This window comes from Mustelus asterias, chromosome 4 (assembly GCF_964213995.1).
Source record: "Mustelus asterias chromosome 4, sMusAst1.hap1.1, whole genome shotgun sequence".
NCBI lineage: Eukaryota > Metazoa > Chordata > Chondrichthyes > Carcharhiniformes > Triakidae > Mustelus > Mustelus asterias.
Window position 1 is genome coordinate 151,548,810 of NC_135804.1, and position 17,031 is coordinate 151,565,840.

General features: G+C 44.2%; 1 long non-coding RNA gene across 1 annotated transcript in view; it reads left to right on the top strand.

Moving 5' to 3' along the window:
• Nucleotides 1-13,523, top strand: part of LOC144492417 (uncharacterized) — a 57,345-nt gene extending 43,822 nt beyond the window's left edge. Inside the window, exons 2-3 of the long non-coding RNA XR_013497591.1 lie at nt 8,087-8,209; nt 12,462-13,523. This is a non-coding gene — a long non-coding RNA (uncharacterized LOC144492417). The remainder of the gene's footprint in view (nt 1-8,086; nt 8,210-12,461) is intronic.
• Nucleotides 13,524-17,031: the final 3,508 nt, after the last annotated feature.

The following is a 17,031-nucleotide window of genomic DNA, read 5'->3' on the forward strand; positions in this document are numbered from 1 at the left end:
TCCCGTCCCGTCTGCCGTAACGGGTGGGGATGAACAATGCAAAGGTCTGTTGACTTTGGGTGGGAATTTCAGGCCTTGCGTTGGGCGCAGCCAACTGAATTAATTTTTGCCTGAATCCAAAAAATTGTAACTCTGTTTTTCTCCCCACGGCTGCTGCCAGATCAGCTAAATATTTCCAGTTCAGCTGTGACCTTCTCAGGAAGGATGTCATCGATCTGGAGGGGATACAGAGGAAATTCGTGAGGATGTTGCGAATGGAAAATTTTAGTAATAAGGAAAGATTCGATAGACTGGGATTGTTTTCTTTAGGTCAGGAGGGGAGATTTAATTGAGGTGCCTAAAATTATGAGGAGCTGAAACTGAGTTGATAGGAAGGACCTATGAATAATTGGTAGCTAGATTAAAGGAGAGTTGCAGGAAGCTGGGATCAGGATATTGAATTTGATGATCAGCCATGAACAAAATGAATGGAGAAGCAGGGTTGGGGGTCTGTATGGTCTATTACTGCTTCTGTTTTCTATGTTTCTAAGTAGGCTTAATACTCTGAGAGTACTGGGAAATCACTGTCTGAAAGAATGGTAAAGGGAAAAAAATCTCATTGGATGTAATAAACGCTCTGATCTGTATTTGAAATGCCATCATTTATAAAAGAATTAAATTCATGATGTTGAGAAACGGCGGAGCACAATGAGGAATGTGGATTTTGACAACATCCTGGCCTTTGTGCTGTGCTTGTTTCATTGTGTGGTTGAGGTCTGGGTGGGGTTTTAGTGAATTGGCCTTTCTCCCAAAATATGCTGCTTGCGTCTGCAGTTTCTCAAAATCATTATTATTTACTTACAGTAAGTATTTACACATTTGGACCTCTACACCAGGTTGGAACTTCTCCTCATTCCAGATCTCTCCTCCTTCTCAGTCCCGTGATTTGACAGACTTTATTACATCAGCATATGTTTCTGATGTTAATCCTCTACAGTGCCTCCAGCACGTTGTTCCAATCCAGCCACAATACTGACATTTACCCAGCAATTTGAATTTTTGCACAGATAACCCAGACCGATCCAATCTGGCTTGCTGCTACCGCATCAATCAACTCACAATCATCAACAGTTCAGCAGCCGATTTCACCAGCAAGATTAGGTGCCACCCTCCCTCTCCCCTCTCCTCCCCACTGGCGAGAATCACATGACGGCTCCTGTTTTGCACAGAGTGCCAAAAATTCACGTTCCTTACCTCGCTGAAAAATCCGGCAAGAAAACCCATTTGACAGCAATTAACATCAACTGAAAGTAGTCCAGCATCATAACCATATTACTATTTGTAATAATGATGTCCAGACACTGCATTGGTGACAAAGCATTTTACTTCAGAGACTCCAATGAGTGTAAACTGGGCACAAGAACCTTTTTGTCTATCGTAATTTATAAAGTTTATTTTATGGTGCAGGGAACATCATAGATTCAGAACAACAACACATAATTAAACACTTGTATTAACAAACTGATTATCACAAGCAGCAAAGGGAATCCAGAGTAAGCAGCAGAATTTCTGCTCCCAATAACTGGAGCTCTTATGTTCCAATGGCGGATTGTTATTAGATCACATTGTCCCGTTAAGCTTCGAGAGAGGAGTGCTTCTCCTCAATGTCCATTTTGACATCTCCAACTGCAAAGCTTCTCTGTAGCCCCTAATTCCTCAGAGTTGCAGTCAGGCTGAATAGTGAGTGTAAAGACTGAGAGCCTTGTTGGGTCAGTTACCTGGCATGATGCAGGTGACCTGATGTGTAGTTTTATGATCTCAGTTGCATCAAGGTGAAGCTCCATGTGTTAGCTGTGGGGTTAGTTCACCGAAGCCTGCCTCCTCATCTTGCCCAATGCTTGATGTGGAGTGGTGCCTCTCAGGCAATATAACCAATTCTCTCTCTCTCTCTCTAATGGACAGAGATTGCAAACTTTGCCTATAGTTATTGAAGCTATGTGTACATAACAAAAAGTGGTATAATATGAAAGATACATTCCTACTGGCACTTTTCATGTTAAAGACGCCACTTAAATGCAAATTGCCGTTCTGTGCTAAAGGCAAAAGGCTACCTCTTGGAAAGTTATTTCACAATACTTGGGATTTGCAGCAGACAAATCACAAAATTATACTCTATTTACATTTGTATTTAACATAAAACTGTTACCTCATTAACTTTCTAAAGTTTTGTTAAAAATGCCACTGACCGGAAACAGTTGCCGGTATTTTACGACCTCGCTCGGGCGAAGCTCTTAAAATTCTGCCTGAGGCCAACGGAGAATTCTGTGCTGTGAACCTTACCCGCCCCGATTCTGGTAAAATTGCGGCAACTCCGTAATTCTGTTTCTTTCTGTGGGGTTGGGCTTGCTATTATTATTTCAGTATGACTATAGTCACTTATGGGCTTCCTTCGGAACTTTGCAAAGTCCATGTTCTTGTTGGCTTCTTCCTAATGAATATTAGCCACTCAGCCAGCCAGCTGTGTCACTGGGTGTGACTCATATCTGCCAGCTGTACATTGCACCCTACAGTTGCTACTTTTGTTTTTTCCCCTTAGAAGGGAAGAGTTCACAAGTTGATAAGTTCTCTTTTCACTGTCGTAATCATCTTCACACGGGTAAATAGGGTGGCAGGACTTCGAGGATTCCCACAACCCTTAATGAGAATCATAGAAATCATAGAATCATAGAAGCCCTACAGTACAGAAAGAGGCCATTCGGCCCATCGAGTCTGCACCGACCACAATCCCACTCAGGCCCTACCCCCATATCCCTACATATTTTACCCACTAATCCCTCTAACCTATACATCTCAGGACACTAAGGGGCAATTTTAGCATGGCCAATCAACCTAACCCGCACATCTTTGGACTGTGGGAGGAAACCGGAGCACCCGGAGGAAACCCACGCAGACACGAGGAGAATGTGCAAACTCCACACAGACAGTGACCCAAGCCGGGAATCGAACCCAGGTCCCTGGAGCTGTGAAGCAGCAGTGCTAACCACTGTGCTACCGTGCCGCCCAGCGGAGATAGAGAAGTGGGAGATACTCATACCCACCAGAGACTAATATTCTTCGGCTGTCAGGGAAACCTCTGTTCCCAACTCACTAGGACTCTCTCCATCTGGTTTGTACACTGCACCTTCTGGCTTAGACATGGCAATTCTACCACAAAATCAATAATTCACTGTTACTCCATAGGCAATGGTGTCAGGCAAGGTAACTAAAGTTGCCAGCACTCCAGGATTGACCTGGAGTTTCCCAGGAACTGAAGATCAACCTCCTGGACATTGCTGTGTGCAATCCTGAAGGAAAACCATCAGGACATTACAAAAGATTGTTTTGTTTTCATTTTCTTTGAAAATTTCTCATAAAAATTAGGACCAATATCCTGGCAGGAAGGTTGGCTAAGGCTACTGGGGAGATTTTAAACTAGAAAGGTTGGGGGGACGGAATCGTGATGAGGGACTGAGAGCGAGGAGGTTAGCCCGCAAATAGAGAAGGATTGTAGGCAGTGTAAGAGGGAGAATAGACGGGTGATGGAGAAGGGGAGAGCTCAGACCAAAGGTTTGAGATGTGTCTATTTTAACACCAGAAGTGTAGTGAATAAAGTGGATGAGCTTAGAGTGTGGATCGATGCTTGGAAGTGTGATGTGGTGGCCATTACGGAGACTTGGGGACAGGGACAGGACTGGATACTTCAGGTGCCGGGTTTCAGATGTTTCAGAAAGGACAGAGAGGGAGGCAAAAGAGGGGGGTGTAGTGGCACTGCTGATCAGGGATAGTGTCACAGCTGTAGAGAAGGTGGAAGCCGTGGAAGGATTGTCTACGGAGTCTCTGTGGGTGGAAGTTCAGAGCGGGAAGGGGTCGATAACTTTGCTGGGTGTTTTCTATAGGCCGCCCAATAGTAACAGGGATGTTGAAGAGCAGATAGGGAAACAGATCCTGGAGAGATGTAGTAATAACAGGGTTGTCGTGATGGGAGACTTTAATTTCCCAAACATCGATTGGAATACCCCTAGGGTAAGGGGTTTGGATGGGGAGGAGTTCGTTAGGTGTGTTCAGGAGGGTTTCCTGACACAGCATGTGGATAAGCTTACAAGAGGAGAGGCTGTACTCGATCTGGTACTGGCTAATGAGCCTGGACAGGTGTCAGATCTCTCAGTGGGGGAGCATCTTGGGGATAGTGATCATAACTCTACCTCCTTTACGCTAGCATTGGAAAGAGATAGAATCAGGCAAGCTGGGAAAGTGTTTATCTGGAGTAAGGGGAAATATGAAGCCATTAGGCAGGAGATTAGAGACGTAAATTGGAAGGAGGCATTCTCGAGGAAAAGTACTGAAGTAAGGTGGCAGATTTTCAAGGAATGTTTGTCTGGGGTTCTGCATGACAACCTTCCGATGAGACAGGGAGGTTTTGGTAGGTTACGGGAACCGTGGTGCACGAAAGCTGCGCTGAACCGAGTCAAAAAGAAAAGGAAAGCGTACTGAAGGTTCAGAGAGCTAGGCGATGATAGGGATCTAGATGAATATACGGCTTGTAGGAAGGGACTTAAGAAAGAAATTAGGAGAGCCAGAAGGGGTCACGAGAAGGCCTTGGCAGGTAAGATTAAGGAGAACCCTAAGGCATTCTATAAATATGTGAAAAGTAAAAGGATGAGACGTGAAGAAATAGGACCTATAAAAGGTGAAGGTGAGAAAGTCTGTACAGAACTGGAAGAAATAGCAGAGGTGCTTAATTAATATTTTACCTCGGTATTCACAGTGGAAAAAGACCTGGGTGGTTGTACTACAGAATTGAGGCAGACTGAACAGATTGAGTATGTGGACATTAAGAAAGAGGATGTGTTGGAAATTTTGAATAGCGTCAAGATAGATAAGTCGCCGGGACCGGATGGGATGTACCCCAGGTTACTGTGGGAGGCGAGGGAAGAGATTGCAGAGCCTCTGGCGATGATCTTTGCATCGTCGAGGGAGACGGAAGAGGTTCCGGAGGATTGGAGGATTGCGGATGTGGTTCCTATATTCAAGAAAGGGAATAGGGATAGCCCAGGAAATTACCGACCGGTGAGTCTAACCTCAGTGGTTGGTAAACTGATGGAGAAGATCCTGAGGGACAGGATTTATGAACATTTAGAGAAGTTTAGTATGCTCAAAAGTAGTCAGCACGGCTTTGTCAAAGGCAAATCGTGCCTTACGAGCCTGGTGGAGCTCTTTGAAAATGTGACTAAACACATTGACGAAGGAAAAGCGGTAGATGTGGTTTACATGGACTTCAGCAAGGCATTCGATAAGGTCCCCCATGCAAGACTTCTCGAGAAAGTGAGAGGGCATGGGATCCAAGGGGCTGTTGCCTTGTGGATTCAAAACTGGCTTGCCTGCAGAAGGCAGAGAGTGGTTGTAGATGGGTCTTTTTCTGAATGGAGGTCGGTCACCAGTGGAGTGCCCCAGGGACCTGTTCTGGGACCCTTGCTGTTTGTCATTTTCATAAATGACCTGGATGAGGAAGTGGAGGGATGGGTTGGTAAGTTTGCCGATGACACGAAGGTTGGTGGTGTTGTGGATAGGTTGGAGGGATGTCAGAAGCTGCAGCGTGACAGAGATAGGATGCAAGACTGGGCGGAGAAGAGGCAGATGGACTTCAACCCGGATAAATGTGTCGTGGTGCATTTTGGCAGGTCAAATGGGATGAAGGAGTATAATATCAAGGGTAAGACTCTTAGCAGTGTAGAGGATCAGAAGGACCTTGGGGTCCAGGTCCATAGGACTCTTAAATCGGCCTCGCAGGTAGAGGAGGTGGTTAAGAAGGCGTATGGTGTGCTGGCCTTCATCAATCGAGGTTATTGAGTTTAGGAGTCGGGAGATAATGATGCAGCTTTATAAGACCCTTGTCAGACCCCACTTGGAGTAATGTGCTCAGTTCTGGTCGCCTCATTGCAAGAGGGATGTGGAAATTATTGAAAGGGTGCAGAGAAGATTTACAAGGATGTTGCCTGGATTGGTTGGCATGCCTTATGAGGATAGGCTGAGGGAGCTCGGTCTTTTCTCCTTAGAGAGATGAAGGATGAGAGGTGACCTGATAGAGGTGTACAAGATGTTGAGAGGTATAGATTGGGTGGATTCTCGGAGGCTTTTTCCCAGGGCTGAAATGGCTGCTACGAGAGGACACAGGTTTAAGGTGTTGGGGAGTAGGTACAGAGGAGATGTCAGGGGTAAGTTTTTCACTCAGAGGGTGGTGGGCGTGTGGAATCAGCTGCCGCCAGTGGTGGTGGAGGCAAACTCGATAGGGTCTTTTAAGAGACTTCTGGATGAATACATGGAACTTAATAGGGTTGCGGATTATAGGTAAGCCTATATATAAGCCTAGGTAGGTAGGGACATGACCGGCGCAACGTTTGGGCCGAAGGGCTTGTTTGTGCTGTATTTTTTCTATGTTCGATGTTCTAAAAATATCGGAAATGGGGGAACATAAAAAATAATGGCTGTTTGGCTGATTGTTGAACATCATCTGATTAAGTATTGAGTCATTTTGCTTTCCAGTTGGAGTAGGGTGGTTGAGCATGGATGTGTTGGCCAAATAATGATTGGAGCATGGGGGCAAGTCAATGATTAAACCTCCACGAGTACCTTTACTCACAGTTGGCAGCCCTAAAGATATCAGTGCTCTTTAAGTGATTTGGTGGTGGCTGGGCACATAGTGGGATATAAAAGTATTGTGTCCTGAGGATCGGTATCACTCAGTGCACAGGACTCTTTAATGGCACCATGCTCGATCTTGCTTGCATTTCAAAAGCGTGAGGACTCGTTCCTGGACCGATTCTTTATGCATTGCTTCCGTATGGGAAACAAACAAACAGAAACTGAAACGAGACACCCAACAAACCATTGACTTTGGTGATCTGCAGCATCTTGGAGCACAGAATTCCATTTGTTGTGGATTTTTTTTGCCTTCTGTGACATCCTGTAACAGATAAAATTAACTTCCTCAATTTAAATGCCATTTCAATGTAATGCTGCATATTTTTCATTTGTCTAAACACGCGCCTCAGCTCAAGTCTTGTGTGTGATGTTAGTAACTCAGAGGTGACGCAAAGCACTGCTTTAAGATTGAAGGCTTACAGCAAGAGTTAGTCCCCTCGGCCACCCATCATGTTAACTTGCAGCTAATGTTTATAGCAAGTGAGTCGAAACAGAGACACCTTATATCAACAAACATGTTGTCACAGCTTGAAGACAGAAGAGTCAGGTTCTAGCAATTCCCAAATTGGCCAACTGAATTTTAGACATGAGTAGGGCTTGAAATTTATTATGTACAATAAACACCCTAACAGTTTCTGTTTCAATACAGCTTATTTACTCATCAATAACAGCCCTAATGGGAGACAGTGAATCAACACCATAGTGTAGCTCACCATTACTGTTTCAAAATGTGCAGAAATCCAACTTGGCCCCTGTTCCAAACATAATAGCCTTCACTTGGCCTTAACAATGGCTCAACAGTTGTATATTTGCATCTTCCTAAAAGTAGTTAACTGCAACTCAGGCCTAATAAACAGGTTTTCTACAAGGTGGAGAGAGAATAAGCTCAAGAACAGGAGTAGGCCATTCAGCCCTTCAGGCCTGTTCTACATTCAATTTGATCTGTGCCTGAACTTCATTTGCCCAACCTGGTTTGTTATCCTTTGATACCCTTACCTGCAAAAATTCACCAATCCCGCTTTTGAAAGCAATATTGACCCAGCATCCACAACCTTTTGTCCGAAAACCTGACAATAAAAATTCACCAAATGTAAAGATGAAAGATTGTTGCCCATTTTAGCAGATGAGCATGTAGACATTATGATCTAGCATCCTAGTAAGTAAGCAGGTAGTAAATTGGCAGCTTCAAGTTTCTGGGTGTCCAGATCACCAACAACCTTCCTGATCTCTCCATCTGATGCTATAGTTAATAAAGCCCACCAACGCCTCCACTTTCTCTGGAGGCAAAGGAAATCTGGCATGTCTGCTACGACTCTCACCAAATTTTACAGATGTACCATAGAAAGCATTCTTTCTGGTTGTATCACAGCTTGGTATGGCTCCTGCTCTGCCCAAGACCGCAAGAAACTACAAAGAGTCATGAATGAATGAATTTTTTTTTGTTCAAAGTGGTGCAGGACAGAGGGAGAGATTCTCAGCAGGAGTACTGAGGGTGAGTAAAGTGCTGTGATTTATTTATTTATTTATTTAATCCGTTTTTTTTCAAGGGTTTAAACTCTGAGGAAGTGGGAGTAGGCTGCATGGGATTCTGGGAGATTGTGTTTTTTAGTATAAAAGTCACTCTATACAGCGGGCAGCGTCGGGAGCGGGAAGCAGAGTGAGTGGGAAGCTGAGTGAAAGCTGTAAGGGCTTTGGCTCACAGGGCTTCGGGGGGAAAGGGCGAGCAGGGGAGAGTTTAATTCGTTTTTGCTGTTTCTACCTGGTCCTGGCAAGGTATCTAGAGGGGATGGGTGTGCAGGCAGTGCTATGTTCCTCTTGCACTATGTTTGAGGTGAGGGACGACGACAGTGTCCGTGATGATTACACCTGTGGGAAGTGCACCCATCTGCAGCTCCTCCAAAACCGTGTTAGGGAACTGGAGCTGGAGTTGAGTGAACTTAGGATCATTAGGGACGCAGAGGTGGCCATAGACAGAAACTTTAGGAATACAGTTACTCCGAGGAATGAAAATAGATGGGTGACGGTGAGAGGGGCTGGGAGGAAGCAGTCAGTGTAGGGATCCCCTGTGGTCGTTCCCTTAGCAACAAGTATTCCGCTTTGGATACGGTTGAGGGGGACGACATACCAGTGGTGAGCCGCAGTGAGAGGATCTCCAGCACTGTGTCCGTCTCTGTGGCTTGGGAGGGTAAGGGGGAGAGCGGGAGGGCAATAGTTATTGGAGACTCGTTAGTTAGAGGGATAGACGGGAGGTTCTGTGGCAGCAAAAGAGACTCGAGGATGGTATGTTGCCGACCGGATGCCAAGGTCCGTGACGTCTCGGACCGTGTCTTCCGGATTCTTAAGGGGGAGGGGAAACAGTCACAAGTCGTGGTACAGATTGGTACCAATGACATAGGTAAGAGAAGGTACGGGGATTTAAAACAGGAATTTCGGGAGCTGGGCTGGAAGCTGAGAGCCAAGACAAAACATGTGGTTATCTCTGGTACGTTGCCGGTGCCACGTGATAGCGAGTTGAGGAACAGGGAGAGAGTGCAGTTAAACATGTGGTTGCAGGGATGGTGGAGGAGGGAGGGTTTCAGATACGTGGATAATTGGAACACATTCTGGGGAAGGTGGGACCTGTACAAACAGGACGGAGGGCACCTGAACCAGAGGGGCACCAATATTCTGGGAGGGAAATTTGCTACGGCTCTTTGGGGGGGTTTAAACTAATTTGTCAGGGGAGTGGGAAAAGGAGTTGTAGTCCAGAAGTCAGTGTTGAGGGTGGTGAGGTATTGGGGAAGGTATCAAGGTCAAGGGTGGGTACCGGCAGACAGGAAGGTGGGTTGAAGTGTGTCTACTTCAATGCAAGGAGCATCCGGAACAAAGTAGATGAACTTGGGGCGTGGATTGGTACTTGGGACTACGATGTTGTGGCCATTACGGAGACGTGGGTAGAACAAGGACAGGAATGGTTGTTGGACGTTCCGGGGTATAGATGTTTCAGTAAGTGTAGGGAAGCTGGTAAAAGAGGTGGAGGAGTGGCATTGTTAATCAAGGATAGTCTAACGGCTGCGGAAAGGCACTTCGAGGGGGATCTGCATACTGAGGTAATATGGGCTGAAGTTAGAAATAGGAAAGGAGCGGTCACATTGTTAGGAGTTTACTATAGGCCCCCAAATAGTAATAGAGATGTGGAGGAAGAAATTGCTAAGCAGATTATGGATATGTGTGGGGGTCACAGGGTAGTTGTCATGGGGGACTTTAACTTTCCAAATATTGATTGGAACCTTTGGAGGTCAAATAGTTCGGATGGGGCAGTTTTTGTGCAGTGTGTGCAGGAGGGTTTCCTGACACAATATGTGGATAGGCCGACAAGAGGTGGGGCCACATAGGATTTGGTACTGGGAAATGAACCGGGCCAAGTGTTAGATTTGGTTGTGGGAGAGCACTTTGGAGATAGTGACCACAATTCGGTATCTTTTGTTATTGCAATGGAGAGGGATAGGGCCGTACGGCAGGGCAAGGTTTACAATTGGGGGAGAGGTAATTATGATGCGATTAGGCAAGAATTAGGGGGCATAAGATGAGAACAGAAACTGTCAGGGAAAGGCACTAATGAAAAGTGGAACTTTTTCAAGGAACAAATACTGGGTGTCCTTGATAGGTATGTCCCTGTCAGGCAGGGAGGAAATGGCCGAGTGAGGGAACCATGGTTCACAAAAGAGGTGAAATGTCTTGTGAAAAGGAAGAGGGAAGTTTATGTAGGGATGAGGAAACAAGGTTCAGATGGCTCGATTGAGGGTTACAAGGAATGAGCTGAAAAAGGGGCTTAGGAGAGCTAGGAGGGGACATGAGAAGTCCTTGGCGGGTCGGATCAAGGAAAACCCCAATGCTTTTTACTCTTATGTGAGGAATAAAAGAATGACCAGGGTGAGGTTAGGGCCGGTCAAGGACAGTAGTGAGAACTTGTGTATGGAGTCAGTAGAGATAGGCGAGGTGATGAATGAATACTTTTCTTCAGTGTTCACCAAGGAGAGGGGCCATGTTTTTGAGGAAGAGAAGATGTTACAGGCTAATAGGCTGGAGGAAATAGTTGTTCGGAGGGAGGATGTACTGGCAGTTTTGGATAAACTGAAGGTCGATAAGTCCCCTGCACCTGATGAAATATATCCTAGGATTCTTTGGGAGGCAAGGGATGAGATTGCAGAGCCTTTGGCTTTGATCTTTGGGTCCTCACTATCCACGGGGATGGTGCCAGAGGACTGGAGAGTGGCGAATGTGGTTCCTCTGTTTAAGAAAGGGAATAGAAATGACCCTGGTAATTATAGACCGGTTAGTCTTACTTCGGTGGTTGGTAAATTGATGAAAAAGGTCCTTAGGGATGGGATTTACAACCATTTAGAAAGATGCGGATTAATCCGGGATAGTCAGCATGGATTCGTGAAGGGCAAGTCGTGCCTCACAAATTTGATAGAATTTTTTGAGGAGGTAACTAAGTGTGTTGATGAAGGTAGAGCAGTTGATGTCATATACATGGATTTTAGTAAGGCGTTTGATAAGGTCCCCCATGGTCGGCTTATGATGAAAGTAAGGAGGTGTGGGATAAAGGGAAAGTTGGCCGATTGGATAGGTAACTGGCTATCTGATCGAAGACAGAGGGTGGTGGTGGATGGAAAATTTTCAGATTGGAGGCAGGTTGCTAGCGGAGTGCCACAGGGATCAGTTCTTGGTCCTCTGCTCTTTGTGATTTTTATTAATGACTTAGAGGAGGGGGCTGAAGGGTGGATCAGTAAATTTGCTGATGACACCAGGATTGGTGGAGTAGTGGATGAGGTGGAGGGCTGTTGTAGGCTGCAAAGAGACATAGATAGGATGCAAAGCTGGGCTGAAAAATGGCAAATGGAGTTTAACCCTGATAAATGTGAGGTGATTCATTTTGGTAGGACTAATTTAAATGTGGATTACAGGGTCAAAGGTAGGGTTCTGAAGACTGTGGAGGAACAGAGAGATCTTGGGGTCCATATCCACAGATCTCTAAAGGTTGCCACTCAAGTGGATAGAGCTGTGAAGAAGGCCTATAGTGTGTTAGTTTATATTAACAGGGGGTTGGAGTTTAAGAGTCGTGGGGTTATGCTGCAACTGTACAGGACCTTGGTGAGACCACATTTGGAATATTGTGTGCAGTTCTGGTCACCTCACTCTACGAAGGATGTGGAAGCGCTGGAAAGAGTGCAGAGGAGATTTACCAGGATGCTGCCTGGTTTGGAGGGTAGGTCTTATGAGGAAAGGTTGAGGGAGCTAGGGCTGTTCTCTCTGGAGCGGAGGAGGCTGAGGGGAGACTTAATAGAGGTTTATAAAATGATGAAGGGGATAGATAGAGTGAACGTTCAAAGACTATTTCCTTGGGTGGATGGAGCTATTACAAGGGGGCATAACTATAGGGTTCGTGGTGGGAGATACAGGAAGGATATCAGAGGTAGGTTCTTTACGCAGAGAGTGGTTGGGGTGTGGAATGGACTGCCTGCAGTGATAGTGGAGTCAGACACTTTAGGAACATTTAAGCGGTTATTGGATAGGCACATGGAGCACACCAGGATGATAGGGAGTGGGATAGCTTGATCTTGGTTTCAGATAACGCTCGGCACAACATCGTGGGCCAAAGGGCCTGTTCTGTGCTGTACTGTTCTATGTTCTATGTTCTAAGCCCAGTTCTTCACAGAAACCAGCCTCCCATCCATTGACTCTGTCTATTCTTCCCACAGCCCCAGGAAAGCAACCAGCATAATCTAAGACCCCATGCACCACGGACATACTGTCTTCCACCTTCTTCCATTGGGAAAAAGATACAAAAGTCTGAGAACATGTACCAACTGACTCAAGAACAAAGAACATGAGCAGCCTGGGAATGGAGGGATACAAATGATTGGTCTAGTTGGACCAAGGGGCGGCACAGGCTTGGAGGGCCGAAGGGCCTGTTTCCTGTGCTGTACTGTTCTTTGTTCTTTGTTCTTTGTTTATTTTCTTCGCTGCTGCCATCAGCATTTTGAATGGAACTACATCATATTAAGTTGATCTTTCTCTACACCCTAGCTATGATTGTAACATTTCATTCTGCACTCTCTCTATTCCTTCTCTATGTATGATATGCTTTGTCTGCATACCATGCAAGAAACAATATTTTTCACTGTATACTAATCCATAAAATCGTAGAATCTGCAGTGTAGAAGGAGGCTATTTGGCCCATCGAGCCTGCACCAGGTACTGTCCTATCCCCATAACCCCATATATTTACCCTCAAGATCCCCCGGCATTCAGGGGCAATTTATCATAGCCAATCAACCTAACCCGCACATCTTTGGACTGTGGGAGGAACCGGAGCACCCGGAGGAAACCCACACAGACACGAGGAGAATGTGCAAACTCCACACAGACAGTCACCCGAGGCCGCAATTGAACCCGGGTCTCTGGCGCTGTGAGGCAGCCGTGCTAACCATTGTGCCACTGTGCCGCCCCTATGTTTTAATCAATTTATCCAACTGCATTTCACTTGTATAGTGACTTTAACATAAAAATCACTCCCAGGAAACATCATGCCCTCAAATATATATCAATAGATCCCCGTGTAATGAAAGTTCTTGTGTGTGTACTTTCATCGTCACGATTTAGAAAATTGTGATTAAAAATGTTAACAACAGTGACCACGTACATGTGACAATAATAAATCAAATCAAAGCATGTAAAGATTGGAGCTCTGCTCTAGGGCAACTAAAGGCTGCAAACTCTTATACAAAGTTTCTCTTATTCAATAAATACCTCTTATTCCTAACAAAGTCTAAAATCTCTTGATGGGCTAGAATGCCATGATATAACAACAGGGACTTGGCTGGCCATACTGCCGTCAGTCTTTGGCATTGAATCTTAAATGCACCATGGAACAGGTTCAGTAGAATACAACAGGGATCAAAGGGTTAAATGATGAGAAACATTGCATAGACTTGGCTTGTGTTCCTGAGAGTTCTGAAGGAATTTTTAAGAGTGGCCAAATTGAGATATTTAAAATGAAGATGGGATTTGATAGGGAAGACACCAAGAAACAATCTTCTCTTGTGGGATCTTTCAGAACAAAGGGGCACAATCTTAAAATTTGAGTGAGACCATGTAGGAGTGGAATCAGGAAGCACATTTTTACATAAAGGATAGTGAACATTTGTAACTTTCTCCCCCAAGGACAGTGCATATTGAATTAACTTCAATGAATTGTTATTTATTGATATCAAGTAATACAGAGCAAAGATGGATAAATGGGATTCAGGTACAAGTTAGCTGGGATCTCATCAAATGGTGGAGCAAGCTGTAATGGCCTAAAGGTGCTACATGTTCCTGTTATTGGCCACTCTGCTGCTCACCCCAGTGTTAGACCAATGTTAACCTGCCTCTTACCAATAACACAGCAGCATTAGCGCATGTTGAAATCTTTTGTTGCTTCCAGGTTAAAGATAGCCAGCATAATGTAAGGGTGGCATGGTGGAATAGTGGTTAGCATAGCTGCCTCATAGTGCTAGAGACCTGGGTTCAATCCCAGCCTTGGGTGACTGTGTAGAGTTTTCACATTCTCTGTGTGGGTGTGCTCTGCTTTCCTCCCATAATCCAAAGGTGTGTGGATTAGGGGGGTCTGGGTAAATGCTCCTGGAGAGTTGATGCAGACTTGATGGGCTAAATGGCCACCTCCTGCACTGTAGGGGTTCAATGTTTTAATCATTCAACTGCATTTCACTTGTATAATGACTTTAACATAAAAATCACTCCCAGGAAACATCATGCCCTCAACAATACGCACAATAGATCCCTGCGTAATGATTATCTTCTGTTCTTGTGTGTGTACTTTCATCATCACGATTCAGAAAATTGTGATTAAAAATGTTAACAACAGTGACCACTCTTTAAAAGTATTTCACTGACTGTAACATACTTTGAGACTTCCTGAGGCGGCTAGAGGCACAATATAAATGCAAATCTTTCTTCCTAGTTTCCAGTGTACAGTTCTGCAAAATCAGCTGCATGTTTTAATGCACTCTGATGTTCAGCTGCATTGATCTGATATGTAATTTTCACATTATTAAATGTGGAATAAATACAGTAGAACACAAATAATACAAACATATTTTCAATACAAGGGTTATGTTATTTTGTGTTTGGGAAGGCACTGAGCTGGCAGCTATGGATTATGTCATTAACCATTTTAAGAATTACTGAAGTCAGTTTAAAAGGTGGCATATTGCTATTTTTCTGCCTTTAGGATTTAAAAATGAGGGAAAAATGAAGCCCCAAAAAGTCGAATAAAATTCCAAAAGTCGAAGTTTTTTTGATGCTGCTAACAAAATATGAATGAAATATTAATGAGCCTCAAAATGCTGAAAATACACAGATCAGTCAGAATTTGCAAAAAGAAAGGGTTTGTTTTGCTCAAACATAATTGTGTTATATAAAAATAATTGCCACAAAGTATGTCAATGTAGGGAGGCAGTGGCCTAGTGGTATTATCACTAGACAATTAATCCAGAAACTCAGTAAATGTTCTGGGGACCCGGGTTCAAATCCTGCCACCGTGGCAGATGGTGGAATTTAAATTCAATTTTTAAAAATCTGGAATTAAGAATCTACTGATGACCATGAAACCATTGTCGATTGTCAGAAAAACCCATCTGGTTCACTAATGTCCTTTAGGGAAGGAAATCTGCCGTCCTTGCCTCACCTGGCCTACATGTGACTCCAGAGCAACAGAAATGTGGTTGGCTCTCAACTGCCCTCCAAGGGCAACTAGGAATGGGCAATAAATGCTGGCCAGCCAGCGACGCCCACGTCCCACGAATGAATAATAAAAAATTCGAAACTTATTGTGGTACACTGGTACAAAGCTAAAAAAAGCTTTAAATTAATTAACATTAATTAGTGCACGTTATCATTAATGTTGACTTCTGAGTGTTGCTTTTCAATACAAAATGGCTTAAAAATGAACTGTACATTAAAACAAAACTCAAGGCAAAAAGCAATCTCTTTATTTTTTCAGAGCACAGCCTAATTAATAATTTACATGGTTCATGGCTGCCTTTATGAACCTCAGAATCTTAATCAATCTCCATCTAGATTTAAAATGTTACTTGAATTTGTTTCACATTCAAGAATTTGTTGTACCTCGCCCTTTAGAGTGGTTAATAATTGGTGAAGAACAGTTGGAAACAGCAGTGTACAATGATTTTCACACATACATTTCTGAATTGTTTTGAACTGGTGAATTAGTAAACGCTACAGAAAATTAAATGACTTCAGAAGCATAGAATTAAATGACTTAGAAACATAAAATCGCTACAGTGCAGAAGGAGGCCATTCCAAGTCTGCACCAACAACAATCCCACCCAAACCCTATCCCCACACACTTACCCTGCTGATCCCTTTAACCTAAACATCCCAGGACACTAAGGGACAATTTAGCATGGCCAATTAATCTAACCCACACATCTTTGGAATGTGGAAGGAAACAGAAGCACCCAGAAAAAACCCACACAGACACGGGGAGAATGTGTAAACTCCACACAGACAGTGACCCAAGCCGGGAATCAAAGCCAGGTCCCTGGAGGTGCAAGGCACTGCTAACCACTGTGCCACTATGCTGCCCTTGAAGCCTTTTGGGGAAATTGGTGATGTGATGGTGATCATATCACTGCAAGTTCCTGCTGATCGCCTTTAACTATGATTTGTAGTCCTGTTTAAGGGAAGTATATTAATATGATATGACTTATCATTGTAATTAACCCATTATGGTCATTAACCCACTGCGCCTGCCCGTTTCCCATCTGATATGAATGAAATACTTACACTTTCTATAAAGTAAATATTCCTCACAGTTTTACTTCAAGAAAATTCAATCAACTTTTCTGCTTTTGTTTGTTTAAATCCAAGAACTCGTTTATTCTTCTGCTTAAAAATTAGGTGCAGAAATGTAAGGATATTCGAACTGTGATACCAGTGTGGCGTACAGAATAGGTCATGTGTGTATGCTCAGATTGTCCGGTGAACTCACCTCTTGGTCCAAGATTTAAAGAATGGAAAAAAAACGATTCCGGTCTATTTTCTCTCGGAGGCAGTAAGGTTTTGTCTATGTTTATTAATTCAACATTTTTTTTAAAATCCCGGAGTGTGGGGATCAGTAAAACTTGATTTCCATTTGCTCCAGCTTCCCGACCGCTTGCTCCTTCTTGCCATCCCCTTTCAACAAAATACAGCTATAGGGTGTCCTCCACCAGACAACCTATTTCATACATTATTTCCCCCGAT